Below are 12,500 nucleotides of genomic sequence, written 5' to 3'. Positions count from 1 at the left end.
ATATTTTATTTGCATTAGTGCTAAATAGTAGGCTATACAATTACATAATGGAGCTCTCTCTCTCTCTCTCTCTCTCTCTCTCTCTCTCTCTCTCTCTCTCTCTCTCTCTCTCTCTCTCTCTCTCTCTCTCTCTCATCAAATGGTGGCCGTCATGTTAGACCTATATTTGCTCCACGTGGTCTGATTGTTAGAGAATTCGAGCAACAAAAATCACTCAAAAACATAAGAATTCTGGTAATATCCTACTTATGTAAATGAAATGTAATATTTTTCTTATTATGTAAATGAAATGTAATGTTTTTCTTATGTAAAAGAAATGTAATATTTTCCTAATAAAAAAAATTAGAATCGCATTTTAATAATGATTTTATGATTACTGAATCTGAAATTGTGTGTGTGTGTGTGTGTGTGTGTGTGTGTGTGTGAGAGAGAGAGAGAGAGAGAGAGAGAGAGAGAGAGAGAGAGAGAGAGAATGACTGACTGGAATGTTACAATGGTGACATGTGTCTAAGCTATAATACGATACGTCTCGACCATATCAGCTAGCCAAGTAATACAACACGACGTATAGAGAGAGCACTGCATCATGTGTACAATAGATGCTTGTTTGAGATTTACGGGAGAAAGAACCATCCTCAAAAGGATTATGTACCTGGCCACGTTGGCCGTCGGTACCTGTTCGTTTCGGACTTCAACCCGAAAGAATCTGGTCATCGCTTGCGTGTTTGTTTACCTGGTCATACCCTGGGCATTCCCAGACAAGGCTTTAGGTGCCTAAGGGCGATGGGCATGGTTAATGGTCGTGCTTTGTGCTTCTTAAAGAACTATTGCTGTTTTTTATTCGTAGTACGAACTGAAGGGGAAACCTTTTATATTAGTTTCATTGAAAAGCCCAGTACAATAGACTATTATTATTATTATTATTATTATTATTATTATTATTATTATTATTATTATTATTATTATTAGGTGGGGTTGGGTGTTCTTGATAAATGAAGTAAAATACTTTAGTTTTGCAGTATGCTTTTACAGGCAAACTTAATATCTAACATTGTTGCAGTTAACACATTTAACGTGCGTATGAATAATTTATAGTTGCAGATGTTCCATGTCAACATTCTCGTATAAAAATGGACTCGTTTTGAAATTTCCATTGGTTTCAGCACTCTAAATTTCGTTTTTTCGGGTTGTCTTTATAAGAAAAAGAGAGATTCTCAAAAGGAAATGTAAGTAGTTGTAAAATTAAAATTAAGGTGTAACTTAGAGTATATCAAATTTCACTGAACGGGAATTATTACCAATGTTTAGGACGGTGGATGAGTTAAAATTCCGAGAAGCACACTATTCGCTACCTTTAAAGTTGTTTCTACTTGCATTTACGATGCATTGCACAAAGTCAGTTCACTTTACAAAGGTACCAGTGTGTCGCTACACCGGCATGTTAAGATTTTTTAAATTGTTTTTTCGTATGTTCGGAGGGTGGTAGTCTGCTAACCACTAATGGAAAGCATAAGGAATTATTCGTTTGTGTAATGATTGAAAATCTTTGGCATGACATTTAAACTGTCAGCAAGTCTCTCTCTCTCTCTCTCTCTCTCTCTCTCTCTCTCTCTCTCTCTCTCTCTCTCTCTCTTTAAGTACCACTTTACACCCATGAACTAGGCCGCAGGCCTTGGTAGCCCAACCTGACTCGCATTCCTGAATCCTGCTAAGGATGGGGGTGTATATATTATGAACAGTCCCTGTTTGTGCCTGTTTGTGCAGTTTGTTTTACATGTTTGTGCTTATCTACACTTGGCCTATGATATCCCAATGTTGTTTTGACTAAACAGTTTCGATGCGCCTTTGTTTCTGAAGTTCATTGTTACCCCGTATTAGGCGTTAGGCCTACTTTTTTCACGGGAACTATAAGTCCAAATTGTCGATGGGATCACGGTAGCTCTGGTTAGGAACATGGGTCTTAGCGGTTATGGGTTCATACTGATCGATAGTCTTCGATAGCAGATAAGAAAATAGTGAAATAGTACCATATGGCGAGGGAAGAAGTCATTGAAAACAACAGGAGCGGTCTGTATTAAAACGTTTAATATCTAGATCTGTTATGCGTATGTAGAATGTGAAGGTACTGTACCAGTACCTCGATAGTACAGTACCTCGATACGAGCATCAGAGACGGTACGTTGAATAGCCCCTTGCAGGATTAGGGAGCAATGCCTGGGCATCCCTGAAAGGAAAAGGGTTTGACACGACGTAAACTGAATGGGAACTGAATTCAACCGTCGGGGAAGGACGAAAGGGTATAAAAGACATTTTTTTTTTATTTCATTTTTTTGCGCAGGTGGTGAGGTGGTAGCCACCAGACGTGGACGACTGGCGGAGAGGGCAAACCACCGGATATGCTCTCGTTTTCCACAATCTCTCTCTCTCTCTCTCTCTCTCGTCGAATTTCCAATGTCCGATACTTGGAGTCACGCTTTATTCCCATTTGCGGTGCGACCCCATCCGTCTCTCTCTCTCTCTCTCTCTCTCTCTCTCTCTCTCGTATCAAAATGTCTGTATCTAGCGTCAACGATCTCTCTCTCTCTCTCTCTCTCTCTCTCTCTCTCTCTCTCTCTGGTATCAAAATGTCAGGTTTCTGTATCTAGCGTCAACGATCCTCTCTCTCTCTCTCTCTCTCTCTCTCTCTCTCTCTCTCTCTCTCTCTCTCTCTCTCGTATCAAAATGTCAGGTTTCTCTATCTGCCGCCAACGCTTCTCTCTCTCTCTCTCTCTCTCTCTCTCTCTCTCTCTCTCTCTCTCTCTCTTCAGCAGGTACTTCAGAACAGCTCTTAAGATCTCCTTAACGTAAATTTTCATAATCTTTCGTTGCTAAAATAAATAAATTTTGAAATAATTTCGAAGCCAAATATAAAAAATAGTGTTTCGTGACGTGTTAACATCGAGTCCGTGTGCCTTGCTGCTATTTCAGCTTTCTAGCCACATTGTGACCCGTTTTTGTAATCGAACCAAGACTGCGCAGTGGTTGGGGGATATGCTAAGCATTTAGGCCTACTTCCCTCTATTGAGCCTAGACACATAATGTTGTGTGATTATTACAGGATTATTACAAGGCTTACTTAGTTTCTTCCTCTAATATTCTTATTATATGCGCGTAACCTTTGTTTATACATATAGGCCTAGTTTATGTTTTTTGGGCATTTGAACAGCGTACAGCTCTTGTAGCATGTTTATATATATAAGTATCAAATGCAATTTAATCTCCTTAGTCTAGACCAGAATAGTTTATTTTTCAAAGGCTTTGCATATCCTTATATTGTTATTTTATACCCTTCAGACCTAAGTGGGGAAAAGTACGTACGCTTTTCAAAACCAATTGTTTTGATAAAAGGGGTTTCGATTCCCTCTGTCTTATCTACAGTCACAACCGAGGAAGAATGGTCCTCTTTCAAACCACCTTTGTTGCCATTGCCTCACCTTCGAGGAGTTCATAAGAACTCTGCGTGGGTAGGTGAATAAACATATAAGTACTGGTCGGCGCCTTGCAACTCTCTCTCTCTCTCTCTGAAAATAATTAACCACATTTACGTCTCCTCTCTCTCTCTCTCTCTTTCTCTCTCTCTCTCTCTCTCTCAAAATGACTAACTACATTTCGTCTTTCTTTCCCTGAGAATAACTAACTTCATTTTCTCTCTCTCTCAGAATAACTAACTACATTTTCCTCTCTCTCTCTCTCTCTCTCTCTCTCTCTCTCTCTCGCTGTGGATGCTTGTCGTGATCAATATCTTTTAAATATTAATGCAATTTGCGGCCGGGCAGCCTTTGTTACCAAGCGCCACCTGATGAATAAACCAGTCTTGGCATTTCAAGTCTCGGTTGGTCGAGGCAAATTGATCGTGTTTCATCTGATTCTTTGCGTATGTGGAATGGCTGCGTATAAAAATTATACTCACCAGGAAACACTGTATTACTTATCATCATCTCTCTCTTTGCCACTTTGACGGGAGCAATAACGAAAACTATGATATTTCTGTTAACCGGTCGGAAAGGGGTTAGGCTTGGCTGATTCCTGTGGCCAGGTCGTATCATCTGAGTGAGCATAGAGTATTCTCTTTCTTTTGTTTTGCTCTGTATTTGCTCATTTCTTCTTATTTATGTTTCCTTTGTAAACAAGTAAATTAGGCCTTTCCTTAATTTGGTGAAAAAGGAATAGTTATGTGGGTATTACAAATAGCTTTGATCATAATTCGAGAGATTCTGCTAGGCCTATAAGTAGTTACCTAATGTGTAATGAGCAGTTTAGCAATATATTTGCTCAGTTTTTGTGGCTTTCATTATAAACAAATGAAGGTGATTCACCTTTAATTGGCAAGAGGGTAAGGTATTCAACCCTTTATCACAATAGGGCGCCCTTGAGTTGTATGTTTACTCTCCTTGAACGTCAGTGACTTATTAAGTTAATTTTAGTGTGTGCGTTTTTGGCATAAGAGAGGAATAATATTGATAGTGTCATGTAATGAATTTCTCTGTTATCAAAGATTATCGGTTATATTTTATAGTCTCTCTCTCTCTCTCTCTCTCTCTCTCTCTCTCTCTCTCTCTCTCTCTCTCTCTCTCATCATTTATGACATTTTTCTCACTTATCTTTGTTATTCGTGTTATTGTTGTGATATTGCAGACGTTGGTGTTATAGTCTCTCTCTCTCTCTCTCTCTCTCTCTCTCTCTCTCTCTCTCTCTCTCTCTCTCTCTCTCTCCTGATACTTATTTATTAACACGCCTTCTATTCATGTAATTTTACCTTTTTTTTTTATTAGGGGAAGCCCCTGGCCATGGATAAGGAAGCCTCTGCCAGTCCGGAACTATAGGTTATAAGGCTCTGATGCCTTAGAAAAAAAAAAAAAATCTTTCGTAGGATCGATACAGACGCCTTTGCTAATGTTGAGGGGAAGAGGGTAATACCATAATCGCACATAGGCCTAATCTATCTACCTGTAACGTAAGTGTATATATCCTAAAGGCGAGTTATATACACGTACTTCGTATTTTCCCGCGTGAGAATTCACTGTCTCACGATGTCGTCGTAATTTGACTTTGCGCGTGAATCAGAGGAACAGATGTTCACTTCCGTTATTTTCCCCTTTTCCTTTTGTTGAACGAGTCCCTTCTGGGCGTAGGGACGAGGAAGGGAAAGGGTTGAGGTAATAAGAGAAGTTGTGGGAGGCGGAGAAAGAATGGAAGGAAGGAAAATGTGAGAGGAGAAGACCTTGAGAATGAGGGTATATTGTAAAGGAACGAGTCTTGAGAGGGTTGATCAAAAGGAGTGTCCTGGCAGTGGTAAAGTGGCCTCAGGTTACGTTAATGTTGAGAGTTGGACTAATGTGTGTATATTAGCGTCAGGTGTGTGTGTATGCAGCGTACTAAAATGAAAATTTATTACTGTTGTAAAATATGTATGCATGTAAACATATAAAAATTATCAAATTAGGCAACTTTAAGATCCTATCAATTCTACATTTCGGTGGATGCTCACATATCGGCCTATAAAACCTGTTCGCAGAGATTAGTGTCAGGTGTTTATGCAATGTAATTACGTGAAAATTAATTGCCATTGCGAAATAAATACGCATGTAAACAAATATAAATGATCAAATTAAGTAATTGAAATCCTCTCAACTCATACATTTCGATCTGTGTGCTCACATGTCGGCCTACAAAACCTGTTCACACAGAAGGCACATTTCATGGCCAGTAGATCTTGATTCATTGCAGACTAATCAGATTCGATTTGAGTAATGGGTTCGTCGTCAAGCCACGAATTCTATTCTCTCTCTCTCTCTCTCTCTCTCTCTCTCTCTCTCTCTCTCTCTCTCTCTCTCATGGCGGGTAAGTGGGTGCGCTCGAGCACTATGGTAGATCGAGGTATTGTTCTCTTCCGTAAAACGGTTTTATTAGTTTGATTCCCTTTCGCGTTTGTGGAATCTGATTCGTCATTCTGTTCGCATAACGTTTTCCTTTTGTTAGAGGTTTTCAGTTATATTGGTTTTTCAATAGATGACGTTTCAGAAGTTATTGAAAACAATGGCTCGTAGAACCTGTTGTGTTTGAAGAATGTACCGTTATCTCGTTATATTACTGTACACAGCATTTTGCTTGTGGTCTGATATATGGTAATAGATGTATCATGCTATAAAGTATGAAGGCGAACAATACTTGTTATTTATATAACAGATGCTCTCTTGTTTCATACCGGTATAAACTACGATATAAAGCATTTTAACGACACAGAATCACTTTATAGACTCATAGACCAAAGCGAAAGGTGTGTTCTCAAACTCTTCAATTAAGAGTCGATAACGGAACAAAGCAAAGTTCAAGAAGTCAGACAGCAAAGACCTTCATCACGTTGTTGTTGTTGTCAATTTGCAATGAGGTTAAGTTGCCTGTGCAGGTGTTTTTAATTAGCAAACCCTGGCGCCTTTTATCATGAACTGTGTAGCAGCATCTGTAGTGATGTGCGAGGTGGAAACGATTAGATGAATGAGGCTGATGTTTTGGAAGTTTAATCTCTCTCTCTCTCTCTCTCTCTCTCTCTCTCTCTCTCTCTCTCTCTCTCTCTCTCGCACACACACACACACATCTCCCACACGCCCTAAGTTCAAAGTCATTTGTTAATCACTTGGCTTTAAGCGTTGCCAAAGGAGTTTAATTTATTCTGAAATTGTTTTGCTTTTGTATTTATTTAGATTATTTCGTGATACATTTACATATACATATATTTTTTTCTGTGCATGCGTCTAAGACTAGTGCACATGCAAAAATAAGTCAACTAGAGCTAACGTTTTATCACCCTTTAAATTGCTTGCGTCTTTCGTAGTCTTCAATCTGCTGTAATTTAGTTTGTGCGAGAGAGAGAGAGAGAGAGAGAGAGAGAGAGAGAGAGAGAGAGAGAGAGAGAGAGAGAGAGAGAGAGTAATTTACCACATCCTAACCAAGCACTTCCGTCTAAAGTTTTGGGAGGGGAGCGGCGAGTTTGAGCGTGTATGAGTTTTTTTTTTGTGCTTGTCCTTTTTTATCTTTATGTTTACGTGTGTTTTTTATTCGTGTATATGTGTGTTGTTGTTGTTTTTTAAATTGAAGTAAGCAATGCTCACAGATTGATTTAGTAAATGGGCTTTTATTTGTGTAGGTATATAGTTTGTGTAATGGCTAGAAAGATGTAAACAAAAGACTTTCTTCTTCTTCTTTGATTTTTCTTCCTTGGCGACACAGAGGGGACAATAATGAAGACACTAATCTTAGATCCGGTCGTCGGCAGCTGTGTCTTATTCAAAACCACGCCTGCTTCATTTCTCTCTCTCTCTCTCTCTCTCTCTCTCTCTCTCTCTCTCTCTCTCTCTCTCTCTCTCTCTCTATAACTGCGCCATCTTCCGGTGGGAATCGGCGCTATTTATGAGTCTATTACACGTAGACTGTCTAGGTGGTTCTCAATGTGAGTCATGTCATTTTAGAAATTGAGCTTTTCTCTTACTGACACAACGTAAAGTTTGATACAACGTAAAGATATTGGGGAAATTTATGAAATATTAGGAATTTAGGAAAAATTAACTCATAAATACTTAATATATATATCTGCATGCTTGTGATTAGACTGACAGCTGTTGTATTTCTATATTTGGCAGTAAAAATACATTGGATATAGGAAACCTGAGCATAAAGTTTTATCTACAGTACAAAACATATTATACGGATGTACACACAGCGTGCACACTAATGTTTACATAAGGTGTTCACGCAGTGCATGATGCGGTTCTTCACCACTCCTTGACTAGGCCTAATTCATGTTATTGGTGCGCGCGTTTGTAAATTTGTATACGAAATATGTATCTGGATCGTAAGATCGCTCGTTGTTTATGAAAATCATCAAAACTCCTAAGTCATTATACGTCAAGCACTGTGTGTTAAACGTTTTATTAGGTTTGTAAGAGCGACAACAAAAACCATTCGATCCTGTGGTGCTACGAAGTTGCATGTTATCTAGTAAAGCTAGGTGGAGCTTTTTATATTTTGTTAAATAATAAGGATTATATTATGTACGTTATGTATAATGTAAGGATTATATTATGTACATATCTGTAAAACTGAGGAAGAGTTGGTGATGGTGAGTGGGTGAAGGTGAGGAGAAGGAGCGTTGGAGGAGGTTGCCTGTCTGTCGGTAGCTCCTGGAGGAGGTTCAGTCCAAACGGCGCGGCTCCAGGGGTCAAGCAACTCGGCAGCAACTTCCTGTCCTGTTCCTCATTTGAGCGGAATGAATACACTTGTGATTCTTGAAGGATACGCGTCGTATTCTGAAGAATACAAGAATACAGTGTGATATTGACGGCGGTGGGGTTTTTACCGGTAGGAAGACCGGTCCAAAAGTGTATATTAACCGCACATTACCGTCGACGGTGGAAAAATCACCAGTGTCACTCGAGGCCGGTCGAAGGAAATGATTAGAATTTGTCGATATTATTGCGGTACTGGGGTCGTCTGTCTTTTGTATAGTATTCAGCTTTTCTGTAACATATGAAAATATAAAAAAAAAATATCCGAAATTCCGCCATAGTAATCTATGGAAAACATAATATTCATAAAGGCTATTATTAGGGCATATGTATGGTATTATACAGTTGCTTTCAGAAATAAGTCAAGTCTGTTTTGGTATACTGAGGAAGATTCATCGAAAATATTATTATTATTATTATTATTATTATTATTATTATTATTATTATTATTATTATTATTATTATTATTATTATTATCCAGACGAAGAGTTGATTTCTTTTAAATTGAATACATTTTTACGCCAAAGTAATATGTGATGTATATTTTAAAAATATCGAATGGGTTTGGAATACGTAAATTTTGTTTAGTATTTATATTCTTAGTTATGTAAACAAAAGCAATAATCTAATAGTTGCAACAATAACAACAGTGACAAAACAACATTACTAATGTTATCATTATTATATGATAATTATTATCATGTTTATAATAATAACCTTGATCTAACGATTTATAACCACGATACTAAATGGCGGTTATTTTGTACTGAAATGTAATGATGATATCAAACATCCTGGGACAAAGGTCAGACATAACAATAGTAATTATATATTCTTAAGATAAAGAGACGTTAATTAAATATTCGCGACGCCATTTTCTTTCATTTCCTGGGTACCAACTCGTTCGTTCTTTTAAAAGGTTAATTAACATTTTAAAAAGACTCGTGATTCACATTATCTGCAACGTAAGTCAGGATGAGATAAGCAGGGAATGAATAAGTCGAGAAATTTCCTCTCTCTCTCTCTCTCTCTCTCTCTCTCTCTCTCTCTCTCTCTCTCTCTCTCTCTCTCTCTCTCTCTTATATATATATATATTTTATATATTTTTGTATATTGTATGCTATGATATTATTTTATATATATATATATATATAAATATAAATATCGTTTGATATTTTGTCACTTGTAGCTGCTTGATATTATTTTAATATATAGAAATATTAAACCACAAATATCGTTTGAATCGCATTCTTAAGGTACAGTGAATGCGATATTAAACGATATTTGCGGTTTAATATTTCTGAGAATATATATAATATATACAGATAAATTATATATATATATATATATATATATATATATATATATATATATATTATATATATATATATGTATATATATATATATATATATATAATACATCCAACTGTACCTGTCTGAATAATTACCACCAGTGTTTACTTGCTACCGACCTAATTCTCTCTCTCTCTCTCTCTCTCTCTCTCTCTCTCTCTCTCTCTCTCTCTCTCTCTCTCTCTCTCAATTCATTACACGGTTTTCGTGCACATTTACGGTTCAACAACCCTCGAGAAGCATTCGGGGAGGACGTCAAACGTCTGAACGTGAAAAGTATGTCATTCCAAGTTCAGATGTGTTGTTGCGTGAGGTTGTGTTACATTGGTTTTTGTATTTTGTGCAGTAGTTGTTGTTGTTATTACGTCAACGACTACTTCCGAAATTACTGATGGAAGTTATTGTAGTAATGACAGTAATTATAAGAGTGGTACGTAGATTAATGACGATTTGTGTAGCTAAAACTGATCAAAGCTTTTTGTTGTGCCACTCTTAACAACAATATAGCCTATATTTGATATATTGTATACCGAAAACAATCTGAGTATACTTACGTTTCTGGAGTGACACTTCCCTCCGAAGCTTGCCTCCAAAGCCTCTATCCAGAACCTCCGTCCAAAGTGTCGGTCCAAAGCCTCCCTCCAAAGCCTGTCATCAATGCCTGTCCAAAACCTCTATCCGGAGCCTCCATCCAAAACCTGCCTTCAAAGCCTAGCTTCAAAACTTCCGTCCGAAACCTTCATCCAAAACCTGCCTCCAAAGCCTACCTCTAAAACATCCATGCAATGCCTTCATCCAAAACCTGCCTCCAAAGCTTACCTCCAAAACCTCCATGCAAATCATCCTTCCAAAACCTACCTCCAAAACCTCCTTGCAAAGCCTCCTTCGAAAGCATGCCTCCAAAACCTACCTCCAAAACCTCCATGCAAATCATCCATCTAAATCCTGCCTCCAAAGCTTCCTTCCAAAACCTCCATGCAAAGCCTTCTTCCAAAACCTCCCTCCAAAACCTCCATGCAAACCCTCCCTCCAAAACATCCATCCAAAGTCTGCCTCGAGAGCCTCCCTTAAAAGTCTCCCTGTAAAGTATTTCCCCAACACCAGCCTCCAAAGCTTCCCTTCAAAACCAGACTCTAAAGCCTCCCTCCAAAGTTTGCCCCATCAGCGGCCTCCAAAGCCTCCCTCCAATGTTTGCCTCCAAAGCCTCTCTCTCCAAATCCCCGCTCCAAATAACTGGTAACCGCATGTCATATGCTTCCTGTCACTGAATTCATTGCATCCGTATGTTTTTCGTTGTTTGTGTTTGCACAGGATTTTTTGATAAAAAACTCATTGATTTTACTCAGCGGTATGAATAAATAACATTTCTCCGGGACACTGTTATAAAAGAAAATAACTGGCATAAGCAAACAAGTAAAAAATGCGCCCAAGTTTCTTCGGCGCAATCGAATTTTCTGTACAACGTGTAATGCTGTATGAGCCGTGACCCATGAATCTTTCAGCTACGGCCCAGTGGTGGCCTTCCTAAAGCGTTACCAGACGCACGATCATGGCTAACTTTAACCTTAAATAAAATAAAAACTACTGAGGCTAGAGGGCTGCAATTTGGTATGTTTGATGATTGAAGGACGGGGGGTCAACATACCAATTTGCAGCCTTCTAGCCTCAGTAGTTTTTAAGGTCTGAGGGCGGACAGAAAAAGTGCCGACTGACAGACAAAGCCATCCCAATAGTTTTCTTTTACAGATAACAAAAAGTGGTCATTGTTATTGTTGCTGTTTTTATATCAAGAATTTATGGTGTAGAGAATGTAGTATATGATTGTCAGCAGTTGAACAGTGTTAAGTTTTTTTCTTTGCAGTGATGTTTTACGTATGTATAGATGGGATGATATTTAGAATAGTTTTTTTAATTTTTAATATGTGTATTTATAGTAGAACTACTGTTGATAAGGTGAATCGATCAGGTTTTCGAAAACTCTCGATGTATATATATATATTTTTATTATATATTTACACTTACAGAGTTCTGGATTCTTTGAGTAGTGTATATATAATATAATTTTTAATATATATTTACACTATACAGAGTTCTGGATTCTTTGAACGGTGTTCCTCATCAGTAACGTTAAAATGTAACGTAATAATAATAATAATAATAATAATAATAATAATAATAATAATAATAAAAACATAAGATGATATTCATATACAACGTTTTCTGCCATTTTAACCTACATTTATCGCCCTGATCCAGAAAGCCTGAGATTAGTACACGTGCATGTCGACCAATAGAAAATAAAAAACTCAGTCTAACCTGCTTTCAAAGAATGTTCCAAGCACGCAAGCAAGCACCGACTTCGTCTCGTTATTGCCTGCAATTTATCACTTTTTTTTTTTATTCTCTCGGATGGTTGTGGCTTCATTCATCATCATCATCTTCTGTCTTCACGCTTTCGTAATGTCAGTATCATTGCTGCTTCCGTTATCACAGTGTTATTTTGTGTGTAATTGCGTAATTTTAAAGCTCGTAGCATTGGTTTTTTTTTTTACAGTTTTTTTCATGTAAGGAAATCTCGTGATGTGTTTTTTTTTTTTTATCTTGTAGTCCGGTACCAGTAAGAAACCTTTTTTCATATATTCTTGTTCGACCTGATTTGATCGATTGTGTCACGGGTTCCTTTTCAGTTTTCTGTAAAAGAAAACTGTTGTGCCGGCTTCGTCTGTCGGTCCGCACTTTTTTCTGTCCGCCCTCAGATCTTAAAAACTGCTGAGGCTAGAGAACTGCAAATTGGTATGTTGATCATCCACCCCCAATCATCAAACA

At 37.8% G+C, this 12,500-nt stretch overlaps 1 pseudogene; it reads left to right on the top strand.

The window, feature by feature from the left end:
- Positions 1–12,500, top strand: part of LOC136847311 (uncharacterized) — a 30,355-nt pseudogene that overhangs the window by 379 nt on the left and 17,476 nt on the right.

Source organism: Macrobrachium rosenbergii, chromosome 16, assembly GCF_040412425.1.
Source record: "Macrobrachium rosenbergii isolate ZJJX-2024 chromosome 16, ASM4041242v1, whole genome shotgun sequence".
In the NCBI taxonomy this organism is placed as follows: domain Eukaryota; kingdom Metazoa; phylum Arthropoda; class Malacostraca; order Decapoda; family Palaemonidae; genus Macrobrachium; species Macrobrachium rosenbergii.
This window is presented reverse-complemented; position numbering and strand designations above follow the sequence as displayed.